Below are 10,138 nucleotides of genomic sequence, written 5' to 3'. Positions count from 1 at the left end.
AGAAATGTGCACAGCCCTGGGTGGGAGAGTCCAGCAAGTACTTACTTTTTTGTTTTGTTTTCTGGACATTATAAATGAACAAGCAAAGCAGCAATAAAAAACTCAAAACAAATAAAATCAGTGGATTGATTCTAATTCTGTTGGTGTAGAGAGGTCCTTAATAATAAAGTAGACACGGAGTAAAATAAATGTACTGCTCTATACTACTTCTTTATCGTAAATCTGAATGTCAACTAAATGGTATTGTTGTTCTGAATCAAAACAAATTATACTTATCTAAAACACACCAAGGCAGTCAGCTCCATATGTTTCTGTGGTTGAGATGCCTATTTCCAGCCCCCAATTCAAAATGAACCTGAATCATTTAATTTACATTTTATACTGCCATCAGTCTGGATTTCTAGTTTTCAGACATAGACATATGTATGATTTATTTATATGAGACTGAATAAGAAAGTTTTACTGGAAAACAAGCCCAAGTCTATACAGAAATTTTCTTTCCAGAATAATTATAAGGTTTCAAGAGTCAGTTCATTTAAATGGCTAATTTGTATTATACAAATCTGGCTGTATATGATATTGAGAGAATCATCTGATTGGAAGTAAAATTACTCTTCATGGAAATGAGCTATCAAACCATCATTTCCTGGCATTAAACAGTGCTGTCATATATTTTTGCATTTGTGCTATAGCATCAATTCTCCTTACATATCTATTTCTCCTTTTTTTTTTTTTTTTTTTTTTTTCCTTCCACTCACATCTATGAGAATGTGCTGCTCTAATTTAGTGACCTGAGTGGAGACATTAAGACAGTAACAAGCAGTCATTCAAGACCTCATTAAAATTACTCAGCTCCAAACAGTTTGGTAGTCATGAGAAGTATAAAACAAATTAAGAGGAAAATGCTGTTAAAACTGAAGAAATCAAAACCTTGGTACTTTCTGTTTTTCCAATATTTCACAAAGATCATTCCCTCTGTAGCTCAGTTCTCATCTATTTATAACTATCATAGCTAAAAAACAAATATTCAAGCTCCTTTTTCTGTCTCCTTCACCATCCTAAAGAAATCTCTTTTCAAAACTTTCGCCATGTTTACCCGCCCACTATGATCAGAGAGGAGAATGATGAGAGATCATGGAGGGCTGTTGCTCCTGTTGTTAAGCAAAGCAGCTACGCTTTTATAAGGCATAACCCCATGGCCAGCTCAGGCACTTGCCTTCATTAGTTTCTCAGTCAACAGTCTCCTATTTTTAAAAGGGCAAAATGAGAGTGCTGCTCTCAGTTCTGGCAGAAGTAAAATATACAAAAAGTGTAGTTGTCTGGCTTCAAGAGTATGGTCACAATACCCATGTGCAGAGTAACAAGATGATGAGACATGAGACTGCTCCCTGTCCATGCTGTTGGGGATGCAGATATGCCTGGTACCCATGGGCCAGTCTCAGGGAATTGCTGTCTCATACATTGACATAGCAAGAGGGACTTCACCTACAGAGGGATCAGCTGAGGGTGTGAGACAGAAAGAAAACAAGTTCCCAGAGGAGGAGCAAGCACACCTGACTGAAGTCTACCTGACAAGAGAAGTTTCTGAGCATGTTCTTATCTCCCAATAATACATTTCAAAAGCTTCCAGATAGGACTGAGTCCTGGAAATGCTGATAGTCAACAGGACAGGTTTAATTGCCTATGGTTGAAAATGAGTCAAATTTACAGAAAATTCTAGGGGGTGGTGTTGTGTTGAGGTTTTTTCTGTTCAGTGAATATACAAAAATTTTGGAGGCTAAACTAACTATCCTATCTAGATTTCTGCTGATAGTACAGATGCTTCTCCATATGCACATATTTCTCCACACTAGATGTATGTCCTTGAGCCTTTAGCACAAGCAAAGTTTGAACTAAAATCTTCACTGATTTCACATTTTATTTAAAATGCCTTATAATTAAATTATTTCTTTAAGTTAATGTAGTCCTAGTGGGAGAGAATTAAAATGTCCTATTAATTTTATAAGGAGCTGATCAAATATTTACCAAAATGCAGCTCTGACAAAGTTAGCAACAAATGGTATTTAAAAAACAGATAAATGTTTATGAAATATTTAAACATCTGGAAGAAAATATTTCAAAGTCGCACTGAAAATCCACTTTGATAAAAAATTTGAGTTTCAAAAATCAAAGTAAAACCTTTCGAATTCACCTAATTTCTCATAACCCTTGCTTGCTGCAATTGACCCCCACTGTAACTGCACTTGCTCTGAAGAAAGTTAAATTAGGATCACAAAAATGTTCTCATGAAGTTACACTACTTTATTTAGTAATAGAGACAGATCTTCTAATCGTGGCCTAAAAATATTTACTGAGCTAAAATCAGTTGTTCTCAAGTTTGCCACCTTTCAAATGTCTTTTATGAATGTTAATAGCTCAATTTTCAAAAGCAGTTTTCCTGGGAGGAAAGTGAATGCAAACGACATAATCATTCCTGTCCTCCTAATTCTCTATATTCATGTGGCAGCATCAAGGCAATTTGATTAGTACCGAAGCTTCTGCATTGACAATTGGAAGGACAGTTTTTTGATGGAAGCTACTCAGTCAGTTTATCTTGTATTCTGTCTCAAGAACATATAACTTTCTATATTCTCCCACAACCAAAAGTACTCTTTGTCCTACCAGTTGGAGAAATTATCATGGTGTGTGTACAAGCGTAGGAGAGTGGTGGAGTGTTATTCTCTTTCCAGAGTGGTAGCTGTTAATTTAAACATTTTCTGGTACATTGCACACTATTAAGAGAGATGCATAAGATCGTATAGTGATTAGTGTCCAGGACAAGAGTACCATGAGTTCCTAGAGTTTCTTGATTAAGGGTAAAACATCTTGCGTCACAGTAATCTTAGAATCTCTACTATGTGATGCTCAGAAATTCCCTGGTGTCACTTTGGACAGAACTGATTATTTTGCCTTCACACATTGTAGGTAGGAATGCACTTTTAATCTTGTGCTGTTTCATCTATTAGTCACTGAAGAACAGGGCTAACTGGTCAGACTGTACTGTATAAAGCTCATGGAGGTGCAGTGGTAGTCAGATATGCCGCCGTTCCCACATATACACTTTTCTAAATCTCCTCTAACCTAACTTCAGAGTCTGTCTGCAGTGAAATCTCCTGCCTGGGTCTGTGGGGACAGAGCAAGCTTTTTCTTCAGCATCTTTTTTCTCTCACAAGTGAGAAGGGAGCTCTGCAGCAGAACCTCACAGAGCCACTGCAGGACCTGGGACAATTTTGAACTGTGGTTCTGTCCTCAGTCCCTTTCCTTCATCTTCTTCCTCCACCAAGAGTGCAGAAAGATGTCAGAAATTGAGCCCAGTGCCTAGGCTCTGCCCTTGTGCATGTAGGACAAGCACCTGTCTGGTCTTCTCTGTGACTACAGGGTTGAACACAAACTGGAGAGCAGAAATCTTTCATCAGTGGTGCCAAGGTCATGAGCAAGAGAAACAGTACAGTAGGGAGGAAGCTTGAAAGAGCAGAACAGGGCAAGGATGCAGAGAAACTGGGAAGAAACTGAGATTCTAGATGGGAGGTAGAGGGCAGTGTAAGAGAGCAAGAATTGAGTAATAGAGATGTTGAATTGCAGGACAAAACTATGAAGAGAATGCAAAGGAGAGGGGCAGGGTAGCAGCAGAGCTAAATGAGAGGCAAGTGGGATGCAGGCAGGCAATAGACACAAGGACTGAAAATTTTGCAGCTACTGGTGAACTCTGCCCTGCACAACCTGGAGCTGACCTCCAACAGCTGTAAGAAAAAAGATCACATATAATTTTGCTTGTGCTTTTTGTTATAATTAAGGAAGCACAGAACTTGCTTAATACAAGAATTGTCCGTATAGAAAAAGTTACACAGATAAATAGGGTGAAGATACTGGTTACGTGACATTATCAACTGTGACTATTATAAAATCAAAGTTGATAAGAGAAAGAGGGGCAAAAATAAAGAAAGAAAAAAGAAAGGAATAAGAAGATAGAACACAATACACTTAATGGAGGGAACCAAAATGCAGTGAAGATAAGAAGACAGAATGAAATTGGGAGATGAAAGGAAAGAAGATAACAATGAAGGAAAGTGCCAGAATAGTTTCTCAAACTTTGTGAAAGCATGGGTATGTTTGGTCTCATCTGACTCTGTATGACCTCTAGTGGGTCCAGACTCTTGGTAAAATGAATAAAAATGTTTTTTAAAAAATCTCAGACAGGAAGGAATCAAGATGCTTGGCTGCAGAGCTGAAGGATGCAGCCCCAGCCAACTAAGTCCAGGAATACAAAGTGAATTAATTACAGTAAGGGGTCTGTAGTCATATTTTTGTCACTGAAGTCCAAGGTCACTGGCTGGTCCTGGTCTAGCAGAGTAAATCTAATTTTCATTTCACCCATATTCATACAGTAAGGTGATTTGTGATACTGTGCATTTGGCTTTAAAATAAGCATGCTGCAATCCTCCCTTCAACACATCTGGAAATCCCCTGGCAGCCTTCTATAAAATATGACTTCTTCATACCATAGTGGCCTTCCTCCTTTTGCTTAAAGACCCAAAATTTCTGAGCTCAAAAACATTGTAATTTATATATTTGTGTCCTGCCATCTTTGATCTGTGAACTGTAACTATGTTTTTCTCAAGTAATAAAAAATACAGGTAGGAGGAAAGTAATACCTGGCATCTACAAAGTGCCCAGAGTTTCTCAACCAACCTTCTTGATGGAGGCAGTGAGTTTTACTGGGATACAAGCACATGCCTACATACAACACAGTAAACTATACTATTAAACTATACTATTAAATGATAGTGTTAATAATTGGAAACACACCTGCCTGAGTACATGCTTGTCCAACACTGGCTGCATGCAGAAAAGGCAGAGGGCTTGGCCCTACATGCCTAAGAAGATGGATTTTGTGACCTCCAGGATAGGGAATGATAAAAGCCTGCCTGGTTGTATGCTCTTCTCACAGGATGGTGAGGAGGCCTTGGAGACAACCGGCAGACGCAGCCTCTGTCACATAGTGTTAAGTAACCCAAACTTTTCATGCACTTAGCTGCTTGAGATGAGCGAGGCCTTCCCCTCCATATTGTTAAGTTGCCCAGTTGAGCTGAACAATTATCTTAATATCAGAATCATTTTGCTCTCCAACCCTGATCAATGCCCTGCACTGCCTCAGGCATGTGTATGTCTAGCAGCATAGCAGTATGTAAAAATCCAGTTAACTTCTACATTAGGAAAATAAAAAAGAGAATATTCTTTTCACTTAATTTTTTCAACATTTTTCACCTATTTATCAGGAAGATTTCATGAAAAAAGTGTCTGTATAAAATCAGGACAACAAATATTAAGTGAAAAAGAAAAGGAAACTGCCACTTCCCACCCTGTCTTTTACAGTCAATTCCAGTTACTAAAATTAAAAACTAGACTATTGGTTTTGATATTTTGTTTTTCCCTCTCCTCATAGCTCTAATTTTGGTGAGCTGAATGACTACACTGTATTTAAAGAACAGGCTCAAGGCCAAAGTCCATGGCTTTCCATATAGCTGAAACAGCCCTGGAGCTAGCTGCACCTGATGGAAACATTGATTGGGTCTCCTGTGCCTTAGTGGACACATACCTATGACTCAGAGGTGCCATATAGCCATGAGTTAAACACAAACCTTTTCATTCTCAAAGATTAGAATAGGGCTTGATCTATAATGCATTGATATCTGCTGCTGTCTGTGCACTGACTGCAGTGGGCAATGACTCAGGAAAAAAAAAAAAAAAAAAAAAAAAAAAAAAAAAAAGGGAAGGAAAGAAAGACTTTTACTTTATATGTGCCATGACATCAATATTTTAAAAAGACAGGTAAAATGTTCAGATATATGGCTCCTGTGCTGTTTATAACACACTTTTTATAATTAAAATCTCTGTTTTAAATGCACAGCAAAGAAATTCACTCATATTGAGGAGGCAAAGTCAGGTGTCTGTGTCCCTAACTCACTTCCATCATTGCAGCATTTAACTCTAGTGTATACCTTTCACTTATTTTAAGTCTGATTTTGTTTTTGCTGTTGTGATCTCCCAATTCCGGATAGTGGCTGGGGTTTTTTTTACGCAACAGCATGACTTCCTCCCAGACACCTCCCAGAAACCCACCAATCAGTGTAGGAATTCAAACTAACCAGCTGAGAAGGGTGCAGTTTCCAATATAAAGGATCACAGGAAGACCAAGACAGAAAGAGTTCTAAACCAGCTTTAGGCTGACTGAGAAATTATTCAGGATGATGTTTGTGAATTTAAAAAAAAAAACACCTCAGAGATACACAGCAAGTAATTTCCACCAAACATCCCTTCTGCCTTCTTTTCATGCAGTCCAGGTTTCATGTTCCTTCACACCTGAGGTAAGTTTGCTTGCTGGTGCATATGCCACAGAGTCGCTTGAAGAAGATTAACATTCTCTGATAAGAGAGCAGGAATTAATTGAAATGTTATCACTGAGCATCTCAGTCTATTATTCCCTGGATTTAAATCACTGCACTGCAGCCTAGTGATTATCAAAAGGCTGCTCCCTTTGTGTGCATGCATCACTGATTCACATTACAGAAATACAAAGCAGCTGCCATTGCCACTGCTCTATGAACTACATTTGTTAAAATTTTCTGGAGAAGACAAAACCAGAAATTAAGTGATGGACATTTATCAGGAAAAAGACTTGTCACCAAAGCAAAACAGGGTTTCCAATTAGTCTAATAGCCTGGAAAGAAGGGAATCTTTCTCAGAATACCCTCAGAGGTTGATTTTTTTCATGTTCCTGACACAGTTTTCATGCCTTTGTTGATAATCTACAAGTATCCCATAAATCATTTATATGTGCTGGTAATGTGACAGCCAGATGTATGTCCTTGCACCTTTTCCTAGGAAACTTCTTATAGAGATAGAAAATGAAACAACCAAGCTAGAGGCAAACATGTACAGCACTCTGATACTAGTTATAGAAACAGGGATTCAGGTTAAAACAATGTGCATGTTTAGCCAAATGAATTAACACAAAATTCCAGCGTTATAAGAGTGAGGAGAAGACACACGGCTTCAAACACTCCCATAGTTGTTGCCTAAACAAGCTAGCCATGAAAATTAGTCTCCTGGTCTAGATGTTGAAAACCAAAGTTAATTGGAGGTTTCAATTCTATGGAATGGTGAAAGCTCTTTAAGAAATAAAGATATTGGGCCTTGAATTCTGGAAAGTATTGGAGTGGCAAGGTGAAATCTAGCTTACAGCAGCTTCAAAGTTTAGAATTTCTCTTGTGAAAATAATATGCTTAACAAATTAGAGAAGAGGATCTTGTGGGCATCTCCCACATTGCGCCAGCAAGAATATCAGCTTTCCCATCCATTCACAACATAGGGACAATGTTGTTATATTGGGCAAGAGACAGCTAAAAGGAGATAATCTCTGCAGGAGCCCATATTAGTCTAATTTTGCTATTTTGTCCATGAGAAACACCTCATTATACAAGCCATAAACTATAAAGCTGTCTCATGACATGCAGCAGGCAACTGCCTGCCCAGAAACGGCTTTTGTCCATGCATGCATGAATCCTTTATATTCTGTCACAAAAAACAGTACACACTGGGTTTGTTTCAACTGACCAACTTCTAATTAGTGCTGGTAAGCAGGTCAAGTAAGTAATTTGCATTTGTACAATTTATTTCCTAGTTCTGAAATGAAATATGGTCACTTTCTCAAATCAGGTAGCCATTAAAGGATCTCAGCTGAAGACCACAAGATGTAATGCCTGGTCAGCCTACAGAGTTTTCTTTTCTAAATCCTTGGCATATAGTCTGTGCAATGAGAGAAGTGGAGAAGACACCCCAGTAATACTGGGTACAAAAGTCCCTTAAAATATTTTTGGAAACTGATGGTATAAGTCAACCCTGGCAGAGAAAACTTAGCAGTGGAAACAGTGACTCTGAACAGAAGAGACAAAATGAGGTGTTTTAATTATTTTCCATTATATAGGGTAAAACATGAATCCTTTATATTCTGTCACAAAAAACAGTACACACTGGGTTTGTTTCAACTGACCAACTTCTAATTAGTGCTGGTAAGCAGGTCAAGTAAGTAATTTGCATTTGTACAATTTATTTCCTAGTTCTGAAATGAAATATGGTCACTTTCTCAAATCAGGTAGCCATTAAAGGATCTCAGCTGAAGACCACAAGATGTAATGCCTGGTCAGCCTACAGAGTTTTCTTTTCTAAATCCTTGGCATATAGTCTGTGCAATGAGAGAAGTGGAGAAGACACCCCAGTAATACTGGGTACAAAAGTCCCTTAAAATATTTTTGGAAACTGATGGTATAAGTCAACCCTGGCAGAGAAAACTTAGCAGTGGAAACAGTGACTCTGAACAGAAGAGACAAAATGAGGTGTTTTAATTATTTTCCATTATATAGGGTAAAAACATTAAAACAGGTAATAAGAGTTAAAAAAAAAAAAAACAGTGCAGGGAATTACAACTCTGTTTCTTTGAAAATGCAGCCCAGCCAGCTCCTAAAACATCTGACCCTCCAAGGCTTTGGAGGTGTTAGAAAACACATATGAAACAGGAGGAGGAAATCAGATCAAGAATAAAATCAGAAACTTGGCACAGATGTGTTCACAAATAAAGTATTACTTGGTTATAATTCAAGATTTTACATTCAGTCAGGTTGCCCCTTAAGTGACAACTGTAATTCCTTCAACACGTCAATATTATCTTGATGGATTTTTTCAGGCAATCTTTTTAAATTTTTTACAACCAGTTATTAATTATGAGGTTTTAAATAGAGCAAGTGGCATACATTTTTAACAGCACAAAGCTGTACCTGAAGAAAATCTAATAAATCAATCATTATTTATTGCTACTTTATTTTTGTTTCTATGTAAAAGCTCCAGTCCTGAAACTGACTTTGCAGATGGTTTAAAGCAATCTGAGGCCCTGGAGTCAGCATAAAATGGGGCATGGTCCTACCTGCCTCCTCTAGCCTTTCCCTTCCTTTTTTATTGACCATATTTTACCTGTAAGGCTGTTGAGGAGGGCTGACCCCCCCTTCTGTTTGGATTGGTAGGTTTTACACCTCTTAACCAGGTGGGTCTCTGTGAGTTTCACCAATTTCAGGCTTGTGAACTGAACACACAGGGCTAAATCTGCAGCACATTACAACTAATAACCACCCAAATGCATCTCCTTTTAATGACAGGACAGGTATTTTGTGTAATCAGTATCAAGAATTCACATCAATAATTGAGTTAAGGCAGAACCTGTAGAGATCATAGCCTGAAGTTTCTAGTAACTGCCTTGAAGAATTCTGAATCCAATTAATATTAAGCAAAAATGAAACTGAAGACTAGGCCTAAACTTTAGAAATTTGGGGTTTTATAGGTGTCCTTCAAAAGGGATATCTCTGGGAATTAAAAAAACAATAGAATAACCACATGAAAGAGGACATATGTTGTAAAAGAAGGCAGGATGATGTTTATTATTAAGGATATAAAGATTCTGAAAACTGGATCCAAAACTGCTTTAACACTTGCAGATCATCTTATTAAAAATATTTAACCACACAGACAAGGCTGATGTCAAACATTAACTTCTCAATTATAGGTATAAACTTCAGGAATTGTCTGACATTCTTGTTACAGGTGTGAAGAATTCAGATAAATTGTCTGATGGTTCATCCATGATAGGTCTCTTTATTTTTTCTTGTAGAACTTCAGTTAGTCAACTGGTATCTTTGCTCTTCACTGGAACCAATGGGAATTTTACTTGCACCAGAAATTTAGGAACCAAAAGGGAAGGAAAAAAATTCCTCGCCACAGGACTTAGCAAGCACACTTGGTGAGACCTGAGACTCCAGCAAATACTAGACATCTTAAAGAAGTTTTTTAGGAATGTTTTTAATTTTTATTTATTTATTTTTACACTAATAACATGGAGACCTTTTCCAGACCATCACTGTGCAGAATTAAGCTAACATTCTCAGCAGTCAGATATATATGTGGCACCTCACCATTCATCCACTGATTCACTCTGCTGGTTCGTATCTGGTCTTCTCTAACAGTTTCTGTGAAAATCTATAGCATGTTTTGCAAT

Source organism: Chaetura pelagica, unplaced genomic scaffold (genome assembly GCF_000747805.2).
Source record: "Chaetura pelagica isolate M959 unplaced genomic scaffold, ChaPel_1.0 scaffold92, whole genome shotgun sequence".
In the NCBI taxonomy this organism is placed as follows: Eukaryota; Metazoa; Chordata; class Aves; order Apodiformes; family Apodidae; genus Chaetura; species Chaetura pelagica.
This window is presented reverse-complemented; position numbering follows the sequence as displayed.